The sequence below is a fragment of the Meleagris gallopavo genome, chromosome 3 (genome assembly GCF_905368555.1).
Source record: "Meleagris gallopavo chromosome 3, MGAL_WU_HG_1.1, whole genome shotgun sequence".
Classification (NCBI taxonomy): Eukaryota; Metazoa; Chordata; class Aves; order Galliformes; family Phasianidae; genus Meleagris; species Meleagris gallopavo.
The window spans coordinates 81,856,536-81,869,978 of record NC_139406.1 but is presented as its reverse complement, the minus strand read 5'-3'; positions in this window follow the sequence as shown (position 1 = coordinate 81,869,978).

Genomic DNA, 13,443 nt, shown 5'->3' with positions numbered 1-13,443 from the left:
TATCTCTGCCTTCTCAGCATCCCCCGTTACCAGAACCCCCCCCTCACTTAGTAAGGGGCCCACATTCTCTCTAGTTTTCCTTTTGCTGTTAACATACTTGAAGAAGCCTTTTTTATTATCCCTTATCACTTTAGCCAGATTCAATTCCAGGCGGGCTTTAGCCTTCCTCGTTGCATCCCTGCAGTCCCTGACTATATTCCTATATTCTTCGCAAGTGGTCAGACCCTTTTTCCACATTTCATGGGCCTTCTTTTTTCCTTTGAGCTTGTGCATGAGCTCCTTGCTCATCCACACAGGTCTCCTGCCACCTTTTCCCACCCTATTCCTCACCAGATACACTGTCTAGTTCCTCACTGTTTACAAAAGACTGCGTCAGATGTTCTTGCTTGCATTAGAGATGCCCTTTCTTATTCAGGCAAATTTGAAATATTTTGCTGTCCTACAACAACAGAAGTTTTTTGTAAGATACAAATGCATAAAGCTAATGCTTTTGAGGTCTCAGATATACAGTCAAGTTCCAGTAACAAACACACATGCTCACTAAGCTACCATGTCTTGCCAATGTGTAATGACTTGCAAATCCTATGAAATTCATTTCATCCTGAATCATCATAAAAATAATTTTAAATTCAGTAAGCTTTTGAACTTTCAAAAGCTTTCAAGCACAGTCTTGAGCCTTTTTATAAATAAGACATGCCAATGAATCCTACTTTATTCAGATACCTGTTGAAAAGTGTGTATTTCCTACGACTTGCCATTAGCACAGAGGAGGTGGAGGTGTGTGGTGCTGGGTTGTTCTGCAATGGAAATCACTGCTCTGACTCCTCAGAGTGCAAACATCACCTCTGGAAGTCCTCTGATTTGCTCTTTGCTCAAAACATAGTTGTCCAAGGACTTTTTTTTAACAAGGTATATATTTCCTAGCTCTTTGGATATAGGGATTAGAGATGATGCAAATAAATAAATAAGTAGAAAAATAAGTGAAATAAAATTGGACAGTGCGCTAGTACTTAAGGCAGTTCTCTGAGTTTGTGTTTGTGTCTTTTTAAACAGTGTTGCCTATGTGCAACAAAAAGCAAAGTATAAATCCATGGGAAAAAACTGAACTTACATTTTGAGAAAAGCTGTTTGCTATCAGCTTCTGCTGGTTTCAATCCACTGCATGACTAGAACAAGGCCATTTTATGCTCTAGGTTTTTCTTTCAAAAAACAGACACAAGGGAAGTGCTTGTCAAAAATTATTAGCGTCTTAAACAGGGTTTACTATAGACAAGGACATTAAGACACATTTGAAAACGCCCATATACATTATAAAATTTGGAGAAATATGCTTTTTCCAGTTCTCTTGTAGGACAGAAATAAGAAATGTGTGTTCCATGTTTCTCTTGGGACTGTTTCACTAGCAGTGATTTGACTAGAAAAAAGCTTCCTTCATTTTTGCAATGTATAATGAAGGAAAACTGAGCTGTGAGTTAAAGATGAAGGTGAAACCTTGACCCCAGTGAAATTAATGGGAATCCTGCCATTGATTTCAAAGGGGCTAGCAGCTCAACCGGGATATAAACTTTATTTCATTCTCCCTTGATCTGAGAATTACTCCAGAGGAGTGATATGTGTGTAATACATTTTTTCTTTTGGTTCTCTATCCAAAATGAAAAAGAAAAAAATGTGAAACCATCTCAAATCAACCAAAACCCGTTGTTTGCTTTGCTAAAACAACAAAGTCTCAGAATACATTTTTTTTTCAGCAGAGGTATTTCTTGTGACACAAAATGTATTGATTGTAAGTCTGGAAACTCTCTAGCTTCTGTTTTCATTTATTAATGAAAACAGTTTTTCAAGTAAAAACAATTAAATGCCTTTGTTTAAAGATGTCAAAACAAATTGTTTAGGGTTTTCTAAATTTCATGTTCCTGAGTGCTTTTGCCCAAAAGCACTCACCAAGCTCAAAAGCAATGCATTTGAATTCTTCAAGAACATCACATTTTTGGAGTAAAACTAATTTCTTGGGAAAAGCACAACAAAAGCCAAAACCAACACCAATCTCTTCAGGATATTAATATGATCAAGACTGCAAAGAGAATTTAGATTAGCTTTAAAAGAAATAATCATCATATTAAAATTAGTGAACCAGCTCTACTGGTAATAAACTAGCAAACATAATACCTTCAACGTGAAAAGTTAGCATTTATCTTTCGTGTCAGCAAGTCATGAGTAAGAAAAATATGGACCAAGATTTTGATGCAAATGACAGAATCAAGTACAGTCAAGATTGTAGTGTCTTTAGCTCTGTAAACTCAAAAGTCTTTCTTAATAATCTGTCAGTTCATCCAGCTGTGGAGTTGAAGGAGAAATGTGATAGTAGCACACAGACATGCAAAGAGCCATAGACAGCATTATAACATAACAAGCCAAAGGTATAAACTGTTAGAGTTGGAGAGGCTGGAACTGATTGGGTTTTGGGGGCTTTTTTTTCCTCTCTTTTTTTTTAGTCAATATAATGTAGATTTGAGCACTTCAGGCCTCATGCAGCTCTAGTAGAAATGGAAAGTCCTAACCACAGATTAAATCATCTGTATTGTATTATGAATAGTCAGCTCTGTTGAGAAAGGACATTTGACTTTGCAATGTGGTAGATATTAGCAAACACTTAAGAGAAACCACAAAACCTCATGTATTTGCCTGGAGTAAGCCTGCAACATCTGCTCGAACCCTTCTGGGTCTACACTGTTAAGAACATAAGTCAGCTTGTTGGTCATTCCTCTGAACTTGAAGCCAGATGAGCAAATCCAAGCCATTTCATGGTACAATCACTCTAATCATTTCAGCATGGTTACTAGGCTTTTTGCAGAGGACATGAGCTTCAGAAAAATGTTAAGCAGCATTTGCAACACTTTTCTCCCTTACAAAGATTAAGTTGTGTGAGTTGCTCTGAAAAAAAAAAAAAAAAAAAAAAAAAAAAAGCCCTTCTTATCTGTCTGGCTGTTTTATTATTCATTTATTAAGTTACTTTCCCAGGTTCACTTTCTTGTAGTTATCTCTACTGTTTTTTCGTTCATGACCTGAAATTGCCCGCTTTGTATTTTTACTCAGTAGAATGGCTACTGATGTATATACAAATTTGAGTTTATAATGTTGCTTGCATTTATTGTAGAATATTTTAATAACTGCTCTGGATGTATAAATACCTCCATTGGGATGAAGTAGATTTGTTCTGCTGGCATGGTCACTGCAGTCAGGGGAGTGAACAGAGAGGATTTTCCTGAGCTATTACTATTGTTATATACTGTGCTTTTGAAGTTATCGTGTGTATGCAGATAGCCTTGCTGTACCATGGTAACAATAGTGAAGGTACAAGAAGCCATAAATACGTTGCCATATTTATACAGACCCACATATATCCATGGCAACTTGCAAAATTGTGAAGACAGGTCCCAGCCCTATCCATTTCACAACGCAAAAAAGACACAATATGGTAAGTGATGACAGCAGAAAAGGGTGTATGACAGGAATGAAAAAGAGAAACATTACAGGACATAAAAAACAGATTTCTTTGGAAGGTTGCAGCTGTCTTGTTACTATGGCTATAACTTCCCCTTTTATTCTGCTAATCTATTTTGCAGTAATTAGGTTTGCTCATTGTGCTGACATGATTTAATGACAATGAGAACAAAATTTGTTGTCCACTTAAGAAAAAAGAAGATCTCCAAATACAAAATGATAAGTTCTTCCAGTTCTAGTTGTGTCACTTTGGAAATAATATTTTCCAGGTGTCTGCATACCACTTTCTGTTTTGAAACAAGGTAGATAAAATGATGCCTTTTAAAACCCTTGTATTCACATGTAAAAGCTATATTCTTTGAGGGAAATATAAAATTTGTCCCATATTTCATGTGGGAATTTAATTAAGGTTTCTTCAAGGGCTGAAAGCAAATTAGAATTTCTTAAGATTTTATGAGTAAAGAGATCATTTTTGTAAGACTTGTAAATATCTGCTGTCTGCCTCCACCCCTCCACCACACCACATTCATTCACATACATACAAATAAAATGCATAAATTGATGTTTAAGTATGTTCTCCAAATACATTTATTTCCAGTAATGGTTTTTGGAACTGAATAAAGAACTGTTGTCTCATATAGAGTACAAAGAATAGAAATAGCTGAGTATGAAAGAAATTGAATAAAGATATTCCTTTCTTCATCAAAATCTAAAGATTAGTATATCTTTTAAAGTGAGAAGTCTTAGCTCTTCCCATTACAGTTTGACCCAAACTTAAGCAAGCATGTTTGTGTCTATAAGGAATTGAGAGAAGAAGTGGATAAATGGCAAAAAATGAGTTAAAACTCAATTTTTCAGATGGTTCTCCATCATCTGAATCAATGATGGAAATCCTCCTCAGGCAATGAGCACCAGAGAGGTGGCCAGGACAGCTGACCTCTTCTTTTAGGTACTATCAAATGTCAAGAATCGAGAGAAGGCTGATTTTAAATTAAAAAAAAAAATAAAAATTCTGTGGGTTTTGCAAGAATCTTGGGTTACTTTTCTAGCAGAATTTCTGAAGAACGGATGAAAAATGTGCACATTGTCAATTTTGTTTTTGGTAAGATCTGTTTCTGTTTTCACATCCTTTGCCCATACTTCTGTTATCTAATGGAACTTATTTCAGATACAGCAATTAATTCTCAGCCCTTCACAACTAAAGGGAGAGAAGAGGAGGCCATTTCATCCCCAGTATTTTACCTGCAGAAGAGGATTCCCAGAAGGGGTAAGGAGGGAAGATTTAGGCTGGATGTCAGGGGGAAGTTCTTTGCTACGAGAGTGGTGAGGTGCTGGAACAGGCTGCCCAGAGAAGTTGTGGATGCTCCGTCCCTGTAGGTGTTCAAGGCTAGGTTGGATGGGGCCCTGGACAGCCTGGTCTAGTATTAAATGGGGAGGCTGGTGGCCCTGCATGTGGCAGAGGAGTTGGAGATCTGTGATCCTTGAGGACTCTCCCAACCAGGGCCGTTCTGTTATTCTGTGATCCCCCTGGCATGTGTGGAAATTCCAGACATTCTTAGCAGTTTGTAGTGCACCTACACTAAGAACTCGATTTTTAATGCACAGGAAAATGATACAAAAACATGAGCGCAGTGAATTAAATAAGCTGATGTTTGCTCTGCAGTTCCAAAGGCACCTCTCAGCACATTGCTCAGCATTTCTGGATACTTTTTATCTGTTGTTGTTATCAACAAGGCCAGGGTGGATAGGGCTTTGAGCAACATGATCTAGAGGGAGGTATCCCCGCTTATAGCAGGGGGATTGGAACTAAATGATCTTAAGGATCCCTTCCAACCCAAACCGTTTTATGATTCTATGATTCTACAATCACCTCTTCACCACTGCAAGGGTATCTTTTGGGAGCCACAAAAATGATCCAAGGGATGGAACACCTACTACCCTATGAGGACAGGCCGAGAGACCTGGGGCTGTTCAGCCTGGAAAAGAGAAGGCTCTAGTGAGACCTGATAATGGCCTTTCAATATCTAAAGGCAGATAAGTTCCCAATTGCAAGAAAAATGGGGCTATAAGAAAGAAAAGAACAGACGCTTTAACAGGGTCTATTGTGATGGGACATGAGGAAATGATTTCAAACTAACAGAGGGGAGATTTAGACTTGGTAAGGGAAAAATACAGTGAAGGTGGTGAGGCACTAGAACATGTTGCCCACAGAGGTGGAGGATGCCCCATCTGTGGAGATATTTAAGGCCAGGCAAGATGGGGTTCTGAGCACCCTGCTCTAGCTGTAAGTAAGGGAAGTTGGACAAGATTAAAAGACTCCTTCCAACTCAAACTATCCAATGATTCTAATATCCTTGCAGTCAGCTTCCTCAGCCTGTGCTTCCTTGTTCTGCCCACAGCTTCACATAAAGCCAATTCCTAACAGCTTACCCTGAAACCCCAAACTTCTTCCTCCAGTGAAATGATCCTTAGATGTAGCTACTAGACCTGGAGATCTAAATCAGAGTGTAAAGAAAACCACCCCAGGAGACATGTCTAGAAATGTAATGCTTGATTTAAAAAGTGGAGTGGATGCTCTGTCTCCAAATTAGTGATATGATCCGCTCACTGATTGCATATATCCACAATACGTGCTGATGCTGTGCATATGTGTGCAGCCCACAGCGCAGTATGTTATTGCAAGGGAATATTGTATTCATCTGTTGCAAGCTGCAGGAATAAGTTACAGGCCACCTACAAGTAATGCAATTTATCCACAAGAAATGGCCCTCCTGGTCTCCTAAGGGCACCCCAGCTTTGATTTCCAGTCACTACCTTACTCAAGAGCCAGAAACTGTTCCTTGAGCTGCAGGAGGGCTTTTACGGGTACAGTCCTCTTTCAGTTCAATGTGATTATCCCAGCAGGTCTGTGTTTAATTCAGCAGATCTGCTCCTCTTTCAAAGGTAATGAGAAAGTTGACTGCTCACCATCACTTTTCGTAAAGCAGACAGATTTGCTCCGTACAAAAACAGTAGAGAAAAAAAGATTATAAAATACAGAGTTCAAATGCATGGGCATCTGGTCCCTCCTTCAGCATAGGGTCCTCCAAAATACAGGACAGAAATTTGTAAATACTCAGTCAATAAAATCCTTGTATTAACCCCTGTAGAAGTCTCTTTTTTTTCTTTTTTCCCAAGATTTTTTGTTTATTTTTTGTCAAAAAGCAAAAAACAAAATAAACAAATAAAAAAACTAGCAGTATTTCTTCCCTTATTTCAGACAGAAATTTCCACAGTGTGGCTATCAGTGACGTGAAGCTCCCCACCTATGAGGTCAGGAATGCACATCTCCATTTGATGCTCATACCATTGACACATTAATCTTCAAAGGCTCTATTGTAGAGCTGTCACTGCGTCTGACCCAGGAATCATGCCTCTGGACAGAACAGGTTTTCTTCCATACATATTTCTATATATATAGATTTGCTTGCAGATCAGAAAAGGATTAGGAAATCTTAAAGCCAGTGTCTGGAAGATCTCACAGCCTATTGTTGTAAATTAACAAGAAATCTGCTTCATTCGTCTATCTAAAAGTGGGTCTAAAGTAAGTGCCTGAAGTAAGGAGAAAGCATTCACCAGCCTCTAGAGAGAGGTCCTGGCTGCCAAGCTTAGGTGCCCCATATCACTGACAGTAGGACTGGATCCCTACCTAGATTTCCAGTTTCATTCTAGCATAGCCCAGAGAATTCAAACTTTTTAGTACATGCATAAAAAACAGAATCTAACCCATTGCTTGTGCTATGTCCTTTGTATTTTGCTTCGTTGTAAAGGTCATTTTACAAGAGCATTGTATTCTATTTAAGCACCATTAAAAGCTGCCAGATTCTCAAAAGACCTAATTAACTTAAACTTTAAAAGAAATGAAAATCTCTGGTCTGAGGAATAGTGTGAACTTGTAACTGAAAGTTTCTGAAATGCAACTCTTAAATTTACTTGACTTAGAGAAAAGAAGACGTATCTTAAAAGTCTGGTCCATGAATTATTCATGATAAGAAACTCATTTTAGCCAAGCCATAGTTCTTAGCACACCCTAACTTTGGCAGGTTTTGCAATCCAACTGATCTCAATATCTGTTTTTGTCCTAATTCCAATGGAGTATGTCCAACTTCCTTTTCTAAAAGGTTCCAGGTTAAATTCTGAGGTTTAGTCTGCCTTTTACTTCTAATGGCCATGGCAGAATGAAAAACATCAGAGAATAAATCAGATTTCTCCAGGGGTAGACACGATGTAACCAAATGCTTAAAGGAATTGATTACTGAGCAAGCAGCATGTTTCAAGTAGCCATCACATTTTACTTCTAAACATGAAGGAAATTTAGGGGCAAGTTCAAAATGAGACTTGAATGTCTATAACAGGATCTAGGTAGACTTCAGGTGCTAAAAGGCAAAACTGCAGTTAAAAATCTTCTCTCATTTAGTGTTGTTTTTAGCTGCTGCCTTCCTTGACCAACCTGAAAGCATTAGATCTGTGGTGATCTCTACCACACGTCTGTACCCTGCAAGAAATCCCCTAGTCTCAAGCAACTAGAGGGATGCATAAATTAAAATCCTCCAAAATGGCCATCATACTAATTAGTCCATCTTCAGGTGAAGACTGTAGAAAAATAGATAAAGCAGGGAGTATTTATTTCTAAAATCAAGAGAGTCCTCTAGGTCTCATGCAGGAAAGTGGAAATATTCTCATCTGCAATACACACAGAATAACAGAATTGCAAGGGTTGGAAGGGACCTTGAGATCATTGAGTCTAACCCCCCCTGCTAAAGCAGGTTCCCTACAATAGGTCACACAGGTAGTAAGTCCAGGTCTTGAATATCTCCACAGAAGGAAATTCCACAACCTCTGTGGGTAACCCATTCCAGTGCTCCATCACCCTTACCAAACAGTTCTTCTGCATATTTGTTGAACTTCCTGTGTTCAAGTTTTCGGTCATTACTCCCTGTCCTATCACTACACACTACCAAGAAGAGCCTGGCCTCATCCACTGTCTCCCACCTCCCTTTAGATATTAAGCATTGATCAGATCCCTTCTCAGTCTTCTTTTCCCGAGGCTGAACAGCCTCAGGTTATTCCATTTCCTCAGAGGGGGGTACACTTCAGGAGCTTTATCATCTTTGTGGTCCTCTCCTGGAAAGGAGCATAGCTGGTAAAACACTTCAAATCCTTTATTAATGAGTTCACAAGTACTAACCATCATGTTATGATGCTCATCAGTGCTGGCACACAGTTTTTGAGAGACTATTCATCTTTTAAATACAAAACTTTCCAACCATCATTAATAAGTTCTATGGCAAGCAATTGAATTGCAGTCACCTGTGTACACTAGGAGCTGTAGATAAAGGGGCAGCCAAGACAGGCCTTTGTACCTGGAAACATTTTCAATAGCAATTGTACTATTCTTGGACACATCTACTTGCTTTGACTAAAGAGACACATTGTGCAATTTCCCTTTCAACTTTCTTTCATCTGTAGACAACAGCAGCTTCCATGCACAGCCCATTATCAGAAAAGTGCTGGCACAACTTTGTGTTATCGCAGATTCAGAGGCTTCATTGGCACATGCACTTAAAAAAACAAGCAAGCTTTTAGCTGAAGTGCTTGGTTTGTCATTTAACAGTTAATATTTTAAAAGTGTTTCTCTTTACCCAGTCACTTGTAAAGTTTGTAAAGGTCCTTTTAGATGAGTTTAATTAATTTTAATAGCTCTTGTCAGAAAGTAATTGAGCTATATGTATGATCCCTGGGAGTTTGGCAAGTATTAGGCCTACATTCACTTGTTAAACCTTTTAACTTGCCTTAGAAGAGAATATCAATTTTAAAACTTCCCTGTACCCTTTCTTGAGAGGGTTTCATTTTTTTCCAGACTCCACTGGCTAATGAAAATCTACAAATGTTCTGACAGTATTTTTTAGTATGAGAAGTTTTTTTGAGGGACATCCAGGCAAAAATAATATGTTTGCATGACTGAAGCCTGTACCTGCAGTTTTGATCACCACAGTAATTTTTATAAGGTTCAGCAAACCTTCTGCTTTCTGGAATAAAGTTGCTCAATAAAATCATCATTTAAAATTCATTGGAAATATTTTCAGTGACTTCAGCTGGAGTCAAGGTCCCAGCCTGGTAAAGACTTTCTCCTCCCCAACCTAAATTAATGCTGGGTTGGAGAAGAACTTTACTAGAAGATAATGTTTTATCATTTGCACTTACCACTACTGATTCCTTGATATTTGTCATTGCTGAAGAAAGGCTCTGGAGCTAAATGAATCAATAGCTTTATTTAAAAAAAAACTTTTTTTTTTTCTAAGTAAGAATGAAAATATTCACTATCACAGGAATAACAAAAATTAGTACTCAGTGATCTAATCAGTTCATTAGTATTCTCTGTATTTTTTTCAAAACGAACTCTTTTAATGAGGATGGACCACATTCATCTTCATCTTGTTAAGTCTTATATACTGCTCAAAGATGCCAAGTGTGGTATTCATTGGAACCTGAGGGAGGTGCAGATGGGATACTGGGAAATCACAAAAGAAATGTAAACTCTTCAACCCGGAGGCTTCCAAAGAGACAGGATTAGTGTCTGGCTTGTATCTGTTTCGTGATAATTTAAAATTTCTCTGATTATAACGTGTGTTAGCAATCCAAGCACTGCAAATGTGTTTCCTGTCAAAGCAGGAACATGCTGTTTCTGTGCTCTGTATTAGAAGACCAGACCTTACCAGAGCAGAGAAGGCAGAGCCCAGGCCAACCAGCTTCAGATAGTGGATGTTTCTTATCACTTTCCACACAGCGCTCTTATACCAAAGCTAAGCAGCTCAGGAAGAGGTTAACAAGGGCTGTTTGCCCATTTTTTACTTTAAACTTAAGGTAATAAATCATCTTCTCTGTCACATTTGGACATGAATTTTTAATCAGCTTAAAGATATCACATTCCCTAGAGATTCAAAGCATTTTACATAAAAAGAAAAAAAGGATACCAAAAAAAAAATCCAAAATCCAACACACAAAGTAGGAAAAAAATAGCAAATAAAATCTGCAGATAAAACTTTTTAAAAATATTTTTCTCCATAATTTAAGAGAGGTTAGGCTTTTTCATTACAGTATTCACACGTACATCAGAAACCAGAACAACCAATTGAGATGAATCTGCAGGTTTATGCTCTTGATAAATCAGAATGTCTTCTGAAATTACACGTAATCCCTCCTTTTCTACTACAGTGATAAGTGAGCTCCTTCTAACTGATTTTGTATTGAGAGGTGGAAAAGTGCAATCTTCATTCTTTAAGTGGGTAATTGCAGGACATAGTGCGAGAGACTCTTTCTAAGAGGACCAAGTTGATTTTCTATTTCTAAATGTATGCATTCTTAGGTCAGCAACCTGAACATTTCTAAAAATACAGCATGCAGGTCATGGCTTAAGTCAACTGGGACCCAGAACGCCATGATACCAATATTTTCATTCTGGATCCTTACCCTAGAAATCATCTCTGTGGGACAGGTCTAAAATACACCATTCTAACGTTTGACTCTATTACACTGAGTTGCTGATACAACAAAACATTTGCAAAAGATAAAATTAACAATCATGTTTATCATCACGTGGGAATATATTTCTGGTCAAAAACAAGTAGGATTTCTATCAGTATTTATACCTTTAGAAGTTCATACCTAAACACAATCAGTAGGTACCATGCATGTTCTCAGGAAGTGCTGTTAAAAAGAAGAACTTCCACAAATACAGACCCATCTGTCACAGGCATAGTCTCTTCTCCTTCTAGTCAGTCAAGTGTTTACAAAGGTCTCCTTCTGGTTCCTGCATGTTAAGAATATTGTGTAAGACATCCTTCAATATCTGAATTGCAGTTCTGGCAAATGTTTAATGAAACCAAAGCACTGGGGACATTGTGTAGACAGTTTGAGGAGAGGCCTCTTCAAAAGGCTGTGACACAAACATCTATCTCTCTGTGCGTGACAGAGATGGACGGTACTGCCAGGGCCAGGGTCAGACCCGACTGAAATGCAGACTTACACAACAACTCCCTCCAACACACTCAAAAAATGGCAGCTTCTTTCAGATTTAAAGAGACAGCAATCCAGACCTTTAAACCTGAAGGCAGGTATTTATTTATCCTCTGCATTTTTAATTATATGTTCAACAAAATCTACAGAAATTATTGGATTTCAGCTCTATTTCAAGAGTACTTTGCAAAATTAGCATATGAGCTTTAGAAATCCCTTAAAAATAGCATGTCACAGCTGAAGTAATGGCCAATTTAAGAGGCTCACAGTATGATTACTGTCTGTTCACCACTTGGAAGAACAGACTCCTGTATTAACTATAAGACTTTGCAGACATCTACTTATGCTCCTGTTCTCATCAAGGCAAAAAGCTGCACTACAGTAGAAAAATTATATAAACTGACTTTTTTCCTTACTGATCCACCAGTGGGAGGCCCACCTGGCCAGAGTCTGTAAAAGATACATTCACAAAAAAGTAACTGCTCATCCAAACAATAGGTTGCAGAAGAGAAATCATTTACATTGTTCTGTTTCTGTTGTACTTTCGTGTTATAAGTTGGACTCTATTTCAATTTCATACAACAGCATAGACACTCACCATCGTCCTTCACCAATAAATAGTCCAATCATGTTGTCTTTGCAGAGCTAATGGTGTACCCAGAGGATCGCCCATGCAAGAAAGTTGTGTATCCTAAAGAGCTGCTATGAGCAGTAGCAAAGGTTCTCAAGGATAGGAGCTACTATAATACACGTGCTCTAACCATGTAAAGTGCATCTAACCCAAGGGTCCATTCCCAATTTCCTTTGGAGAGAATCTCTTCTTTTATACATGCATTATTACAAATTCCTGACAGCAGTGTTGCTGTCTGCGGGTGATGCAGTCAGGAAAGAAATTGTCATACTTTTTCAGACTAGAAGGAAGTGACATTTATGTGATTTAGTATAATGTACCATCGTAAAAAAAAAATAAAAATAATAATAGAAAAGATGTCAAAATGTCTGAAATATTTCTATAATCTTTTTCTCCTATAGACAATATCTCTCTTTTGACCATTTCCCTCCCCTTCCAGGTTGCTTGTAATAATTCTACCTTTTGGAATAACTAATGTGTGATTTTATCCCTCTTAAAACCTTTCAAGAAGCAGAATTTCTTCTTAGCTGTTTTAAGTACTCGGAAGACCTAGGAACACCAGCTTAAACAAATAGAAATTTGCTGGAGATGACAAATTCAAAGCAGTGGGGATCTGCTGGGGTCATTGAAGAGAAACAAAAATCCAGACAGGGTGTTTGGACACAGCATAGTGCAGAAACACTAGATGCAAGTAAGAAAAGCTATTTTAGCTTTATCTGCCTTAGAACCACATTTGTCTCTGGCAGGCATAGCCAGCTTTTTAGTTAGTTCAACCCAAGCTCAGGTGTCCCTGCACATACAACTTGCATTGTAATGTACAGAGCCACAAAAGATCTAGAGATGGATGTTGAATAAGGACTAAGAAAAAACTAAGACCTAACTCCATGGTTCATTATAAACCTATATGAATTTAGGCAGAGTAGGTGTTGGAGGTGAGAAAATTCACACAGCATAAGTTCAAGCACCAGCAGTGCTCTTTTTAGCTGCATGTGTAACTGGTAGAGGCTTTTCCAATACCAACATTGTCTCATGCTGGAGAGCACTCAGATAAGCAGTACCCTCACAGGTCTTACACTCTCAGGACTATCTGGAGAAGAATGGCACCGAACAGACTGAGGACTGTTGAGTTCTGAACGTGACTTGTACTCATAGATTGGGCATGAAACTTCTCGATATGCTTCCTGTGGATCATCTCAGTGTTTCACTCTTTCCTGTTGTGCTCAGTTCATAGAAGCATTAGCTATCTAAATTTTAAA